Here is a 15,930-nt window from a genome sequence, read left to right on the forward strand (position 1 = left end):
TATTCTTGCTTGTAAGCTCATTATGACTATACAGTTGCAGGAGTACAAGTAGGAATCAAGACTTTGGGGCTTCATTAGGTATTTTTTGCTGACTGTTTAGACTCATGTGGTACCTTAACTTTCATTTCTGTGTTTCTTTGTGCATAGTGTTCATCATATAGTCCAGAACGTCATAGAATTCAATATGCAAACAAATTTTAACAAGTCTTGTAATTTGTAAAATGTTGCTTTTAAAATCTATTTTACTCATCTTAATCACCACTTGATTTTTGAATGAAGTCAAAATCACAGAATCACAGAATGGATAAGGTTGGAAGGGACCACAGTGAATCATCTGGTCCATCCTCCCTGCTCAAGCAGGATCATGTCAGAGCAAATCGCACAAGGTTCTGTCCAGATGGTTCTTGAATATCTCCAGTGAGTCTCCACAACCTCTCTGGCCAATCTGTCCCAGTGCTCAGTCACCCAGACAGAGAAGAAGTTGATCCTCGTATTCAGCTGGAACTTCCTGTGCATCAGTTTCTGCCCATCTCCTCTTGTCCTATTGCTTGGTACCACTGAGAAGAGCCTGGCTCCATCCTCTTGACACCCTCCCTTCAGATATTCATAGACACTGATGAGGTCCCCTTTCAGTCATCTTTTCTTGAAGCTGAACAGGTTCTACTCCTTCAGCCTGTCCTTGTAAGAAGATGCTCCAGTCCCTGATTTTTTAAATATGTGATTTTTTTTTTTAATTGTAGATTTTATCCTCCATAAATTGATTTTAGTGTCTTGCTCCATTTTGCCAAGCTCAAAGGCTTACTTTTCAAAGTTATAAGATATACTCATATTTTCAAATATAAGATATACTAAACCTGAAACCTAAGCCTGACTTTTATATCTCAGTTTAAAACTGCTATGTTGTCTTTTCTCTCTGTACAAATAAATAATTACTTCATAAAACTGAAACTGTTTCAGTATGTATTTTTCTCTCCTTACCCTAACCCATATTTTATTGATTAAGGTGTTCTCACATAAAAGTGGAAGAGTGCTCCAGATTCTTATATATTAGAATGAAAATCTAAATATACATTTTTTGCCTCTCACGAGTGAAAAAAAAAAAAAAAAGGCAACATTGCTTTTTTGGAAAGAACAAATATATCCACTACCACATAGATTGTAAAAGTCTTCATATCATTAATTGGAAATGGTATGAGGGCTTCTTCTAAATTGGTCCCCTAAGAAAAGATAACTGACAAGATGTCTGGTTTGGCAATCCTGCGGGAGATTTTAGTTTTTAGTGTAGGTCCCCAAGAAATGCAGTGACATCCAGTGTAAGGTGGCAGAAGCAGGGCAGTGGCAGAAATTCACACAGTACATGAATTGCAGGATTATGTCTCTGCAAAGTTGAAGAAGTTGGCACTACCTGAGTGAAGACTTTTGCATTAAGCATCTTTTGGTCTTAAACATTAGTGACTCAGATAATGGAGAGAACTGTTATCTCCCCACCTTGCAGGGATTTTGGGGAAAATGCATGCCTGAAAAATTTCAAGGCTCTGAGACCAACAGATAAATAGTTGTTCATGTAGCTTTCTAGGGTAACACACTGTGTTCAGGACCTATGAGAAAATGCTGTTTAAACAGATGAACAACGAAAAATAGGGGTGGAAAACTTACAGATGGTACAGAAATATTCTGAGGAATGAAGCCAATATTTTCAAGTGTAAATTCTCAGAAACCATGCACACAGTGAAAGAAGCACCTTGTTTGAAAGAAGTTACTCAGAAGTGTTGGCTCCACCAACATGGACTGCCCCTGATTATTTATTTCAGGTTTAATTTTAGTTTTGGGAGTTAAGTGAGCATTCAAGCTTGAAAATGTCTGTCTGTTTCTCACTCTAATGCTCCAAACTAGGTGTAAGGTAGGTCAAGCAAGTCATATCATGAAATATTCGCATACAGCTACTCATAGAGCCTGACTCCCAGGTATCACAATCACTTTTCATTATCTAAAGAAGCATTAGAGTATCCAGCACTTGTTATCCGTGGGTATAAACTGATAACTTTGGACAGATTTGTTCCAGGAAAATAGCAAACATGACAGTCTGTGTTAAAATAGGAAAGACTTTACAGTAAGATTCTCTTTTGCTTCCTTTTGTTCTCTTATTTTACTCTACTTAGTTTATCTTTTCCATTTTGCTCATTCTATTTTTTATCTCATTTAACTCCCTCCTGAAATTCCAAGCAAGCCTCCTATTTTTCTAAACTTCACTCAGTAACTCCTACAGTGGTGCAAATAAGGCTTTGGAATCAGTGTACTGAAATCCTCCTGTGATTGACAAGTCATTGGATCAACAGTACTCAGATTTCTGAAGGTGGTATTTCCTATCTCTGACTGACATAACAAGTTCAGGACAGATGATATTAACTTCCTCTCATTTTTTTCTTCTTGTAACCTAGCCTAGATCTTTATTTTTACTCAATTTCTTATAAGACTAAAATTTCTCATTACTCTCCCTTTCTTCTTCCTGTCCTCTTTCCCCAGTCATGTCTTCACAATGTCTTCTTAGCTCTGCTTTTTCTTTTCTTCTATAGAAAAAGATCAAATTAACTTACACTATTTTTTCACTCTTTGTAGTCATATTTAAGAAATAAAGCACTCTGAAGATACAAGGAAGAGCTTTTTAAAAATTGAACACATTCATACATTTTTAGAAATTGATGACAAAATCATACGGTATTTCACTACCTTAGTTTAAGTAGTTCACAAAAAAACGTTATACAGTTCAGAATATGTATCAAAACATGTGGTTATATGTACACTATACATAAACATACACACATGTGGAAGGATGGGCAGGTTGAAACAACTCTTTAAATTTCAAGAAATCAAGTATGATTACTAGTAGTAATTAGAGAACCCTGCCAGAGATCCATCATAATATTAAAATCTGCAGAAGATTCATGAAAATGGACACACCTGAGAAATATTCCACCTATGGTAAACGTGGTTATTTCAACATATTTCTATTTTAATGAAAGTAGTTCTTGTAATTATGTAGAAACGTAAGTCCTGTCCTGCAACAGTGTAACTAACTTATTAGTGTCACTAATCTTTTTGAGCCTAATCAGGCTGAACACCTAAGTCAAGACCTTGTTCCCTACTCAAGAGGAAAAGATAAGCACCTCAAGGATGTCAGATCACCCATCTAAAGAGAATTTCACAACAGCTTGTCCCACAATAGTTGAATTTAAACAACCCATTTCTCTCCCTCTCAGCTGTTCACTTCTGTTTGTGTGTTACCTGCATTGTTCTGTTCCTTCATTATTTTGTGTGGCCAAGAATAAAGCAGATTGAGAAGCTGACATAAATTAAAAATAAACCAAGGAAAAACAGATGAGTATTTTAACACAGTTATTTGTTTGATCCACTTCATCAGCTCCAGAAATTAAAGAAAATTTGCTTTTTTTAAAATTTCTGTCAGGATGTGTCTGCATTGTGGGACACTCGAAGTGAACCCAGGATAGACAGCGTAGTGGTTTAACATCAGCCAACAACTTAGCCCTACAGAGATGCTTGCTCACTCCCCCACCAGTGGGATGGGAGAGAGAATCAGAAGACTAAACCTGAGGAAACCCATGGGTTGAGATAAAGACAATTCAATAAGTAAAGCAAAAGCCACACAAGCGAACAAAGCAAAACAAGGAATTCACTCACCACTTCCCATGGGCAGGTGTTCAGCAATCCCCAGGAAAGCAGGGATTCATCAAATGTAATGGTGACTTGGGAAGACAAACACTCTCACTCTGAATGTCTTCCCTTTTCTCCTCCTTCCCTCCACTTTATATACATGATGTCGTATGGTCTGGAACACCCCTTGGGTCAGTTGGGATCAACTGTCCCAGCTGCATCCCCTCCCAACCCATTGTGCATCCCCAGCCTTCTCGATGGTGGAGTGGGGTGAAGAGTAGAAAAGGCCTTGATGCTGTGGAATCCCTGCTCAGCAGTAAAGTAAAACACTGCCGTTTTATCAGCATTAGTTTCAGCACAAATCCCAAACACAGCCCCAGCACAGCCATACAGTAGCATGTATCACTTCTCAATTTCATGAAGTGACTATGCTATTTCAAAACATTAACTGTTTTTAGATGAATATATATGGGTGAGGCAGAAGGGGAGCTAAGGCTTCTTATATTTATATATTCCTTCATAAAAAGAAGCAAGCTCCACCAAAGTCTCAGAGTTCACAGTTCACAGAAGCTTTGACAAATTACTTGACAGTAATACCTGCAAAGCCAAGCATTTCACCATATGCCTAAGATTTTTACCAGTTCCTGAAATGACTAATTTCACAGGAATAGAATATCATATATTTCCTGTGCACTTTTCCTATTATTAAAGTAACAGGATTTTAAAATAATACATATAATTATTGCATGAGACTTGAAGTGGACTAATAAGGTTATTAGCAAAGAAAAGAGACTAGATTTTTCTGTGAGAAACTAATAAGTCACAATTAAAAGAAAGATTATAGGAAAAGTAAGACACCTGTGCTCTGATGAAAAGCCACTTCAGTGTATGGTGTGACTCTTGGGGGCTAAGGGTTGGACTTGATGATCCTTATGGGTCCCTTCCAACTCAGCATATTCTATTATTCTGTGATTCTACGAAAGATGTAACTTAGCTCCAGATACACACAAAGTCCAACATGCTATCCGAGACTTTTACTTTCCAGATTAGTGAGAAAATAAAGGCAACAAAACAACAAGTTATCTTAGTCTTGGTAAGACATTGTCGTGCTTGCTACAGTAGAAGTAAAGCAAAAGTCAGATTTCTGACTATAATTTTTCATCAAAATAGATTTTTCTGGACAATGGAATTTTCATTACAGAGAGAAGACACAAATAGATAATTAGCTTCTTTAGTGTGTAAAAGGCAAAAAGAAAGAGGAAAGATATGCTTAGTTTATCATAATTCATATATTTTTTTGAGTTCAAACTCGACTGTTCTTGTTTTTTGACATACAGTTAAGTATTATCTTCTTATCTGACATACAGTTGAAAATACAAATAGAAACTGTCTAAAGGTGTTCATTCCATGTAAATTCATTAAAATTATTTCACTTCTCTGATTTCCTCCAGTTTTAAAACTAAGTATTTTCTTCTATGTCAGTGAAATAACTCGTGATCTACACAAAAAAGTGCAAGAGATCTCTCATCCTTTGGCATAGGATTTCATTCTAGAAGATATATAGGCACTTCTTCATGTGCTTTAGCTGAAGTATTGATTTCATTTTGGAAAATAAAAAAGACGATGTAAATTAAATTGCTTATCTGAGACTTCCGTTTGTCAGGATGCAGATAACTGAAAACAAGTTGGAAAACAAACTCGGCTTTCTCCTAGAAAAACTGCCAGAGTGTGTCTGGAAAAGCAATAGGACTTAGAAATATTTGTTAAATACTTAATGAGGCAAAAAAGCTACACTTTATTACCTCATTTTTAGCTGTTCAGCACTCATTACATTTATATTAGGTACCATGTGTTTCTTATCTAAGTAAATGATATAAACTTTTTCTTATATGATATTATTTTTATTATTTTATATCACTTTTACACTGATGTTACTTCTTTTACAAAAAATGAAAATATTTTGGTCTTGTACTGGTGTAACTTAGAGAAAAATGAGGCCCTTACAATTACTGGAAAGGCAGGTGGCTGAGATAACCATAGCCAATTCCTTCCAGTAAAAGTTGGATCAGTTATTTTAAATATGCCCAACAACAGTTGTTTAAGATGGCAGTTTCCATACTGAAAATCTGGCTGAGCCTGGAAACTTTTAGAAAACATTAGCAATAACACTTTGGTTATTTACGAGAATAGAATAAGGAAAACTACGTTGTTTTCTACATATTAAAAAAAAATCTGAGATTTTTTTTTCAGCAATATTTTATATCCCTCTCACTCTTCCCCTGTCTTCCACTTCTTACTTTGGGCCACAGTTTTGAACTTGAGCAAGATATAGATATTTTAAGGATGAACCTGCCATTGTCCCTGTGAAATACTATCTTATATGGCCACATTTTAAAGCTTTAAAGTGCCACTTACACATACCCTGAGAGGCCCATGAAAGACAATCAAAATCCTTAGAAATTCTGTACTCAACACATTAAAACTTTACAGGACTTATAGTGATGAGTAACCTGTTTCTGTACCATTTCCATAAAGTGACTCATAGATGAGTTTAGGAATTTTTTTCCCCTTCCTGGCTGTCCTAGCTGCTCTGCCTGGGACAAGAAGTGAAAACTGCAACCACATAATCTGTTTTTTGAGGTATTAAGCTCTCAGACTGTAACTGTTGTCAGAGGAATCTCTGCTCTAGACATACAGCTTACTAAAAATACTACCTTATTTGAAAAATGAGGCCTCACTCTTCTCAGTTAGATATATAAAATTAATGGATCCCTTTGACCTTAACCTCTCCATACTTCAGCTTCCTACAAATCAGGTAGGGATAAAATATTCCATTGTTTGACATGGCATAGAGTAATAAATCAATGAATTTTTCTGGTGATTCCAGATACAAGTGATAGAGCAAAATCTGTGAGAAAGGCAATGATTCAGAAAAGACTTTCAATAGTATGCACTGTCAGCTGTAATGAATTATACAGATCTTATATATGTGCTTCTATGTCATATGTTCATTCTGGCACTTACAAACTTTTTAGTGCTTGGTTCCTCAACCTTACATTTTTATGTTTGTGTATATGTCTGCAGTCTTTAAAGCAGTGAATTTGCTGCAGAAGTACTTTAAGTCTGTAGTTAATGGCAAATTCTACAGACTGAGAAGGACTTATTTCTGACTACCACAATTGTCTCTCCTTGTAATTGTTATTAATCGCTACTGACAGTAGTTTGCATTTACACTTTTCTCACTGTGTGACCTGCCTTGCATGTTTGCAATCCTTGAGTGAGCTGAAGAATCACTGAAGAGACAATGTCCCTCACTGTTTTGCAACTTGCTCACTGCTGTGTAGTTGTGCTACCTGAGCACAAGGCTCTTAATCTTTCAGTTGCTGACCATAAGGAAAAATAAATTATCAATACACTAATGGAGAAAGGATTCACTCCCAGATTTTTGCCTACAGGTTACAAAATCACAAAAATGAACAGATAACAATTTATCATTTCTTGCCCTGTTTCACCTCTAAGGGACATTTTTCTGCCCAGTTTGTTTTAGCATCACTTCATGTCCATACACTTTATAAGATTTTTAACTGCTGCCAGCTAAAAATGGCCATATAAAAATGTCCTTGAGGTTAAATCTAGGATATTAATGGGTTTATCAGGAATGTATTTTCAACTTTGTTTTGTCAATGTCTTACTTTTACAGGGGGGGCTCTCAATTAATAAAGGAATAGATTTACTTCATAATAAAGTGCCATATATACATAAATAATGTCCAAGGAAAGTCACACCTTGATGTTTTAATTAGAATTTGAATAAACTGGAAATTGTAGTATTCAATAGCTTAGAGTTGATAGAAAAGAAAACCATACATTCACTTCAATATCATAGCTAAAGCCAACATAGAAAGACACCAAAATAACAGATGCTATGGCAAATTCTGCATATTACCAGAAAGATGACCTGAACTGCTGTTTTATTTGTATGCTGTTCAAGCAAGCAGATTTCTAGAAACAGCCTATTAAAAAGAGTATAGCCAAAAAGACTGTCTGGACAATGTTACAGCCAAGTAGGTCACCAAGAAAACAGCAACACAACTAATGTAAACCAGAAATAATCCTGAGGATGAAAACTACGCACGAAAAAACCCTCAGGGATATAGCTGAAACAATCATTTAAATCCTAATGAAAAAAAAAACAAAAACAGGTTATACAAAATAATTTCTCTAAGAGAGGTCACTATAAATCCAGATCAACAAAGATTAAAACAGCAGCAGGAGAAGTTCATCATAGTAAATCAATTTTACAAAGCAAAAGTCCTTTATCTCAGTGTTAAATTAGAGACAAACGAAAAACATGCAGGAGAAAATGACACAAAAAATAACTGCAACTTTTTGTGCAATATATCAAAGTTAAGCCTGGAATATTATTATACTTTAGTAACTTTACAGATCACAAACATAAAGAGAACATAAAACTTCTGATGAATCCTGCATGTTAGAAATGTTCCCAAATGCCAGATAGAAACAGAGTTCCATGCACAAAAAAAATATTTTAAGCAATGTAGTATGAACAAGACACAGAATGAACTTGTTTTATTTACTGGAACTTTTCCAAGACAAAAATTATGGGGTTTTTTTCAACAGATTTGTTTTCCTGTTGTAAATTTATCCATAATGAAGGTCATATAAATTATGAGTGTTATGATAGCATTCAAATACATGCATAAGCATCAATTAGACATACCAAGCTGCTAGGGACAGAATGCAACATCACAATAAAAGAACACCTTTTAAACATTACAGCCTAAACTTAAGAGATGTTAAAATTCAGTTAACTGTGTGCTGCATTGTGGTTCCCATGCTATATTAATAATGGCAATGTTGTAAGCTTTCCTGCAAAATACATAGAGACCAATCTGTATTACAGTTAGAAGAGAGTTTGAATTCAACATTACCAGCATCATAAAAAAATTGTTCTATCTTGTCTGCTTCTAAGTGCTTCATCAGAACTTCCAAAAGATAAAAGGAGTTTTAAAAATATGTTAAAAAATAGCAGAACCATGCCATCAGCATCATTCTCTATAAATTCCCTGTAAAGACCAGCCAGCTAGATGTGCTGTTGCAGACCTGACTTGATCTTATTTCTAATCTGTCTATACAAACCTTCCTACAGAGATACAAACTGTTTCATTTTGTCAGAATATTATCCAAAACCTGTTCCTCCTATACGTTTTTCTATTTGATATCTGAATCAGATAATGATTGTGATTCCATCAAGTAATAATGTTTGCAACTCCAAATAGCTGCCATCTTATGACTTTAATTAATGAGAAGGTAACTAAATGTAGTACAGAACTAACAGTAAGGTAAAGTGAAAATTATTGTAAAGATGGACCAACTCAGCTCATGGACTAACAAATACTTGTAGGATCTGGTTCTAACACAAACTTCAGAAACAGATTTCCTAAGAGGTTCCTGCCCCATTCTTCTCTTTTTTTTATAATAATTTTTTATTTACATCTTACTAACTGAAATACCAAGGTCCTGTCTCAGTAAGCTCTGACCCCAACAGAAAACCTTCACTGAACGAAGTCTCCTTTGAGTCTTCGAAATTAGTTCAGGGACATAACACTGGTAGTCTACTCTTTCAGTTACTCAACAATTTATTAAAATTATGCTGGTCTTAAAATATGTCAATATTTTCTTCTCTCTCAAAATACAAATGATTCAGCCTTGTCCAGAAGTATAGAGACCTTACTTAGGAGGAAGGAAGAGAAATACAACACATGTACAAGCACTGGTACATGAAAGCAATGCTTAAGCTAATTTGGGCAAGAAGTTCATAAGCTGTCAGCACTTCACTTCAGTGCCTCAGAAGTAGTAAAACTTGCATTTGATTATGGATATAGCACTAAAAGAGCAGCTATAGGTGAATTCTAGGCTTTTCCGGCCACTAAAAAAGGTTTAGGAAGTCTTTGTTACAGATTGCTGATCTACATTAGCATTTAAGCAGGTAAAGAGCTACATGCAAAAAAATTGCTCAGCTTTTAGAATACTTTTTGTATTTGTACCTTCAGAATGTTAAATAAGGGACTTGATTTCCTTTTATCAAAGAAGAAAGATAGCCAGTTTCAACAAGGCATTTTTACACACACACACAGCTGTTTCTTCTCGTACAACCACAGTGACTTAAAAAAATCTTGATATGAAACTTTGTTAACTTTCTAATTAATCTAGCACTTTCCACCATTAATGAAATATTAAAAAAATTAACAAATAAAAATATTTCTTTAAATACTTACTGGAACAAAACCAGCTCTCTGTGAATATCAACATTTGTAAATTTGTATAACTTACTTGCAATTATCAGATAGTAACACCATTGATTTTTGTTTTGTAATTTTATGAGTACAAGTTTACTTAATCCTCACATATACCAAAAAGGAAATTTACTCACTTTTCCTTTGTCTTCAGGTCTTTGTTCTACATTTCTTTTCTAATTATTTTTTTTGACAATCTGGACAGCTAAATTGAGTATCTCCCTTTGCCTTTCCCATCTCAGATCTCCAACTCACTAGACAGTGACAAAAGGTAATGGGTAATTATTAACTGGGAGTTGTCTGTACTTGATTTATATTTTACAAGTGCTGTATAAGTTACATTATTCTTAAATGGCATTTTGTAGAAATTGAGAAGCTATCCTTTTCTGAGCTATGCTTTCCTAGTCGTAATCATGAAGAGTTAAAACCAGTAATTACTCTGGTGCTGACTCACTCATCATTGCCTCTGAAGACAATTGTGTTGAATGAGTACAAATAGTAGGTTTAAAATGTATTTTCACCATGAACTGAGTATAATGCATTGATTTTAATTCCAGTTCAAGAAGATTGCAAATCAAAACTGCAAACTCCTTTTCCATAATTTTAAGAAGAGAAACAGACATGTACTGTTATTTTGTTGCTATGTTGAAAGGAGAAGCAAGTATCTTGCCAAATTTGAATAAGAGTTTTGACAGATTCAAACTATTTCTTTAGAAAACTTAAAAGTATGTCTTTTAGTATATGGTTCTGTAACATCTATTTAGCAAATGCAGGTGGTGCACTGGATTGCAGTTGCCTGTTCTAGTAAGAGAATCTAATAGTTTGTAGGAGCTCAAATTGATGCTAAGTCAATCTGCTTCTAGCTGGTATTTCTACAGTATTTTATCCCAGTGTATCCAAAGTTTTGGAATGATATCTCCCTTTAAAAAGAGCAAGACAGACTGGAAATTTTAGGTTCACCACTCCCTTGTGCAGTGTCTTCTTTTAATCTAGAACAAAACAAAGGAGAAACAGAAAAATAATGTCCAAGATGCTCATTCGCAGGCACAGGCAGACCTGCCAGAAGTATTCTGAATTTTCTACCATTGCACGGTTTTTGGAAGACATGTTTTTTCCCTTAATGCATCTACCTGTCTTACCCACACCCCTAACTGTATTTTCTGGTGTGATTAATTTAATATAGCTAAAATTAGAGGCCAAAAAGCTTTACTCATCTTCGCTTTACTCAAAAAAACTCAAAAAAAGCGGCAGCTTTTTAACATAACTTTTTTTATTTTTATATATAAGAAGAGATAAATTACATGAAGCTAAGCTCATATCTGTGAGATTTCAGTCCCCAGAATACCAGTAGTATTACAATCATAAAAATAGGACTCTGTAAAGGCCATCCCAATTTAGCTATAGTATTGCTCTCCTGACACTGTCATCCCATGAACACAAAGCTCTTCCTATTCTCAGCTCCCACTTGCAGTTTATAAATAGCTGTGGTGCTCTGTGCAAAAACAGGTTGCAAACAAGTTGAAAGGAACCAGTAGGGGGAAACAATCTGTCTTTTTACTGGAGTCTAATTACTGTTTGTATTGCTGCAATGACCAGAGTCAAAGCACTTGAGTGTCCTGTGTGCTTTATAAATGAACCATGCCCTTTTCCTCTTCTTCAGGATTTTGTGCAAATGACTCATAAAACAACATCAAATTGGCATCCAGTAATGGCAGGTTGATCAAAAGAGCAGTTGAGATTAAAAATAATTTTTCTTATTTTTTTTCTGCACTATAACTCCTTCATATTTCTTCAGGCAACATTTCTGCCTGGTACAAAGGTGGGAAGTGAAAGTTTGGTGGGATGAGGGCAAAGGAGTACCTAATGTCACTATAACAATTAGGAGGTACCCAATGCCCCCAATAGCAGCAGTAGTACAAAGAGGATCAACCAGCTACAGGTGCTGGCCCACAGCCCATGTCATCTGGCCTGCCTGAGGAAAGGCACTATCAAACTAGACTTTGTCTGGACGAGATCCGTGGGACAAAGAGCAATTTGTACAGGGAGCAATAATCTTAAAAATCCCAAAAGAAAATTGCTGAACTTCTGCCAAACAGCATATTGGGAGTGTTGGGAGCTTCTAAAGACATAAGTTTCTCCTTGTAAGGGAATTGACCTACACATGTACTCCTCAACTCTTATGTTTTACAAAGATGCTATTAACCCTGCAAAAATCCAGTAAGTCTATAGTCAGACAGTTCTTCCCTCACAAAGTTCAACATAGTGTCCATCAGTTGTGCTCCCAAGACTGAATAGCACCTGTTTTTCCAATAGTTTGCTCTTGTGCCCTCCCTGCCTCTCGTATTTTCAGCTGGAAACCCTTAGCCTAAAATCACATTGCATCCTCTATTCCAAGAATATCTGACAAGAGAACAAACAGAAATATTCAAACAGTTGGCCCCAGAAGTATCTTTCCAAACCGAGGATTTGGCATCCATGTGACATATATAGCACATAGTACAATGTAAGTGACTTAGAATGACAACACAGAAATGTGATACCCTGCTGCCCAGGCAATAAAAAATCCTAGGATAGTGACATGTCTGAAAGCCATCCTGTCCAGAAATGTTACATATCATGCCAGACAACATGCCAGACAGGCATTCCTGTCTCCCTGTGGTCCAGAGTCATGAATTCTTTCTTGAGAGGAGGCTGGATCTAGATTTATTCCTTTCCTTCAAGATGCAATAAAATGGTTTCTGCATAACCGTCTTGAGGTTAACACACTGCTAAGGGAGGGAATTTCTTAGGTTTAAAATTTGTCTTAAGTCTCAAATCCAAGTTTTCTGTTTTCTAATTCTCATGCTAATTGTAGGTGGTAAATAAGGTTCCAGAAAGAATTCTAACACCTTTTAGAAGGAGGTATAGAGGGAATTAGGAACTTACAAACAAGTCAGCCAACTGCAATTCTCAGAAAAGTACTGCAATAAACAAGTAGATCATCTGAAGGTCTTTAAAGGATAGGCTAAAAGTTTTGTAAGGAATACCTGGCATTAAACCAATTTTGTCTCTTTCTAAACCAGGCAATAGGCCTTGTGGATAGAAGTGGAAAAGATCATTGGTATTAATTTACAAAAAGTTTTCGATACTTGCATGAGACTTTATTACAAGCAATCAAATAAAAATATCTTGGTAAAACTAAAGGAAGATGGGTGCAAAAGCACTTGGGAAAACATTTTAACTATTAAGTATCTTTTTAAAAAACTAAAATTACTAGTTCATTGTCCAAAAGGAGGGATGATTGAGTACAGAACCATGGACATTTTCTTTATACCTGGTACTACTCAATAATGTGAATCAGTAAATTAGATTATCAAATAAAAGAGAAATTTATTACAATTGTACTTAATATTAGGCTTTGGAGGGTACACAAGAAGATTAAATGGCAGAATTAGAACAAATTGGAGAATAGATCAATGCAATAAAAGAATTTAAAAAAGAAGAGAAGTGCAAAGTATTATTCTGCTTAGGGTTTACCAAAAGTACAACTTCAAGAGGACTTTGCAAAATTTCTTCAAAATGAAACCTGTCAGTCACTGTGGTTTACAAGCCAAAGTGAAGCAGTGGCTGTCTAACCATGGTGAAAAAATAAGTCATAACGAGATGCATAAACAACAGTACTGCAGATGTTAAATATAAAGTAGAATTTCTACTCCTACAGACATGGATGGGTGCTTGAATTGGCTACTGGGCTTCAAGAAAGGAGCCAGGGTAAAAGGCAAAATACATTCTCTGGAGCAAAAGACTGAAGGAACTGGGTTTGCTTAATTTCAGAAGAAACATACACCTATAGAACTCCAGCAATTATTTACGCAGATGGTCCATTAGTTGCTCCATAAAATGCCCAAAGATGTGTCTGAAGTGCTATGAAGTATTTGGTTCCTTCCATTGTGCTTCTTCTGAGTGAGAAAACCCAAATTAAAAAGATTTGGTTTGGGGGGACCATGTATCCATACCTAGGACTGAAAGAAAATTATTGCTATTGGGTTTTTTTTCCCATCTACAATATCTGGCTTACTTTCATAAATAGTCCCATTATTAGCAATGCAAAATCATCACACAATACACAGAAGAACATAGGGCTGAAGTAGACATCCCAGACCTCAAAACAGTAAATGCAAAAATGAAAACAGACCTAGAAAAAAAATGTAGTACATTTAAAATGAAATGCAAACTGGGGAAAAAAATACCAAGAGTCACACCATGTGCCTGAGAGTATTGTCTAAACACTCATGGTGGCAAAAGCTAAGTGTGATGTATCCTATTACAGTAGGTTTCTACATGGTGCGAGCCATGTTAGAACTAAATAACCATATTAGTTAGGTGTCTCTTCTTCCACTTGAATGGAAATGATTCTGATTTAGCTTGAGTTAAATGTCTGATTTTGTGTGAATACCAATTCATAAATTCACCTTTGATTGGGGTGTTCTCTGTTTATCATTTTGTTTCCTGTCTTACATTATATCTTATATAATTGTCTCAGTTCGAAGAGACTGGAATGTTTGCTAAAGAGGATGAGTTATGAGATAGACCAAATTTCTCTCTCTCAGCAATTGTAAATTCAAAATTAAGGGGCTTTAATCGAGGAAATGTGGAAAAACAGAAGAAATAACAACCCTTTATTAAAAGATATATGTACGTTGGCAAAAACAGTAACAGAACACAAAAAAACCCTAGACAATAGTCCTGTACCCAAAAGTTCCCTTCAAACAAAAGAAAAAGGTCTGAATATTCCTCTGTCTTTTAATGCAGTTCTAATCATGGTTGACAGGGGCCACTGTTGGGTCGCTGAAGGATCGCTGGCGGTCACCACACAGGGAGGGGTCTGGGGGGTGGTCTTGAGTCACCGGAGAAGCCGAAAAGAGAATGGGGACCCTTCCCCCAATGGAAGAAGGGGGAAAGGAAAACAGTCCACCCCCATGGAACTCACTGTTGTCCTCAGATGATGGTGTCCCAAGGTTCCTCCTTTCTTCTCCCAGTGAGTACAAAAACTCTCCGACAAAAATGCAGCAGGTCCAGGACGGAGACAAAGACAGCCTGCCTGCAAGTCGAGGCCAGCAGTCAGGGCTAACCAGGGCAAGAAGCCAGAAAGACCAGCCTCCAGCCTTCTCTCCAAAAGCACGCACACAAGACCCTTGTCTCTGTCCCAGAGCGAGAGCTCAGTAAAAAACTGCCCTCTCCTTTCCGAGAAGAGCCAACAAACCCCTCCCCCAAAACTCCTCCCCTCTCCCCCCAGCCTCTGATGGGCCATCCGTTAGGAATGTGGTTCAGCCAGCAAGGTTCTTTTTTAAAGCTAATTGCCTCCCCCTTCCATTCAAACTCCGTCTTTCCTACAGTGGGGGCAGGGGGAAGAAAAATTCCCCCCCTCGGATTTCTAACCTATAACAATAATGCAACTTTAGATTAACGAGTTTCATTGTAATTCAGTCTCTTAAAGCAATGACAGTTATTTTGAAGACAACATTTTACACCATTTTTTGCCATATAATAACATGGCAGAAGACAAAACATAAGGAACTGACAGCTCAGGTCAGGGAAACTTGATAAAGACAAAATAAGGGAAATACAGAGTATAAGGGAGAGGAAAGCCAACTGATCCCCAAGACTAAAAGTAAAACTGCATTCCTGAACATTCAGCAGGGGAAAATAGAGTAATAAATTTTCAACTCTGCTTCTGAGGTTGAAAACTGCAATCCTCGAAGAATGTTCTAAAAGAAGACTGAGGTAGCTTCATGCACAAGATGCAGGATTGAGATCACGGGAATAAATAAAAAATAAATATGCAGTCTTATGGCAAATAAGATGAAGAAAACTATATTCTTGGTCCCTATAATGCCAGCAGAGAAAAAGCAGAAGGAAGGGTTGTCAAACAAGGGAAGCGAAAATCTTAAAAATAAATAACTTGT

The 15,930-nt window shown here is 36.2% G+C and overlaps 1 protein-coding gene across 1 annotated transcript in view; it reads right to left on the reverse strand.

Moving 5' to 3' along the window:
- Nucleotides 1-15,930, reverse strand: part of LGSN (lengsin, lens protein with glutamine synthetase domain) — a 90,930-nt gene that overhangs the window by 63,036 nt on the left and 11,964 nt on the right. The window contains exon 2 of the mRNA XM_027644793.1: nt 10,123-10,239. The gene's annotated coding sequence lies outside the window, so the exon portion shown is untranslated. The remainder of the gene's footprint in view (nt 1-10,122; nt 10,240-15,930) is intronic.

This window comes from Corapipo altera, unplaced genomic scaffold (genome assembly GCF_003945725.1).
Source record: "Corapipo altera isolate COAL_440 unplaced genomic scaffold, ASM394572v1 2, whole genome shotgun sequence".
Classification (NCBI taxonomy): Eukaryota; Metazoa; Chordata; class Aves; order Passeriformes; family Pipridae; genus Corapipo; species Corapipo altera.